This window comes from Epinephelus moara, chromosome 6, assembly GCF_006386435.1.
Source record: "Epinephelus moara isolate mb chromosome 6, YSFRI_EMoa_1.0, whole genome shotgun sequence".
NCBI lineage: Eukaryota > Metazoa > Chordata > Actinopteri > Perciformes > Serranidae > Epinephelus > Epinephelus moara.
This window is the reverse complement of record NC_065511.1, coordinates 25653647-25654982: the sequence shown is the minus strand read 5'-3', so window position 1 is coordinate 25654982 and position 1336 is coordinate 25653647. Positions and strand designations below refer to the sequence as shown.

Below are 1336 nucleotides of genomic sequence, written 5' to 3'. Positions count from 1 at the left end.
GGGGAGGACGCCGCGCAGACCTGGCAGGCCCAAACGAGCAGTGAGGGTCTGCTGGGAATGCCTGGCGGAAGAACCTGTCAAGATGATCTTCAACTCCCACCTCCGGGAGAGCTTCGACCACGTCCGGAGGGCAGAGGGGGACATTGAGTCTGAATGGGCCTTGTTCCGCTCTGCCATTGTCGAGGCAGCTGTTGCGAGCTGTGGCCGCAAGGCCACGGGGGCCAGTCGCGGCGGTAACCCCCAAACCCGTTGGTGGACACCAGAGGTGAGGGGAGCCGTCAGGCTGAAGAAGGAGGCCTACAGGGCATGGTTGGTCTGTGGGTCTCCAGAAGCAGCTGACGGGCACCGGCGGGCCAAGCGGAGCGCAGCAGCGGCAGTCGCGGAGGCAAAAACTCGAGCGCGGGAGGAATTCGGTGAGGCCATGGAGAAAGACTATCGATCTGCTCCAAAGAGGTTCTGGCAAACCGTCCGGTGCCTCAGGGGAGGAAGGCGACAACTTGCTCACATTGTTTACAGTGGGGGCGGGGAGCTGCTGACGTCAACTGGGGACATTGTCGGGCGGTGGAAGGAATACTTTGAGGAGCTCCTCAATCCCACCAACACGTATTCCAGTGAGGAAACAGAGCCGGGGGTCTCGGGGGCAGGTCGTCCAATTTCTGGGTCAGAAGTCGCCGAGGTAGTGAAGCAACTACGCGGCGGCAGAGCCCCGGGGGTGGACGAGATTCGCCCTGGATATCTCAAGGCTCTGGATGTTGTAGGGCTGTCCTGGCTGACACGCCTCTGCAACATTGCGTGGACATCGGGGGCAGTGCCTCTGGAGTGGCAGACCCGGATGGTGGTCCCCATCTTCAAGAAAGGGGACCAGAGGGTGTGTTCCAACTACAGGGGGATCACACTCCTCAGCCTACCCGGTAAGGTCTACGCCAGGGTGCTGGAGAAGAGGGTCCGGTCGATAGGTGAACCTCGGGTTGAGGAGGAGCAATGTGGTTTTCGTCCCAAACGCGGAACCGTGGACCAGCTCTTTACCCTCGCCAGGGTGCTGGAGGGGGCATGGGAGTTCGCCCAACCAGTCCACATGTGTTTTGTGGATTTGGAGAAGGCTTATGACCGTGTCCCCAGGGGCATCCTGTGGGGGGTGCTCCGGGAGTATGGGGTTGGTGGCCCTTTGCTAAGGGCCATACAGTCCCTGTACCGAAGGAGCACGAGTCTGGTTCGCGTGGCCGGCAGTAAGTCGGAGGGGGGGTCCTGCCTCAGGTGGAGGAATTTAAGTATCTCGGGATCTTGTTCACGAGTGAGGGTAGGATGGAGCGGGAGATTGACAGGCGGATTGGGGCGG

At 61.1% G+C, this 1336-nt stretch overlaps 1 protein-coding gene and 1 long non-coding RNA gene across 2 annotated transcripts in view; one reads left to right on the top strand and one right to left on the bottom strand.

Moving 5' to 3' along the window:
* The window catches only part of LOC126391588 (uncharacterized), a 256397-nt gene that overhangs the window by 164359 nt on the left and 90702 nt on the right, over nucleotides 1-1336 (bottom strand). The gene's annotated exons all lie outside the window — the stretch shown is intronic.
* LOC126391578 (serum paraoxonase/arylesterase 2-like) overlaps nucleotides 1-1336 on the top strand; it is a 12264-nt gene that overhangs the window by 9703 nt on the left and 1225 nt on the right. The window lies entirely within an intron of this gene.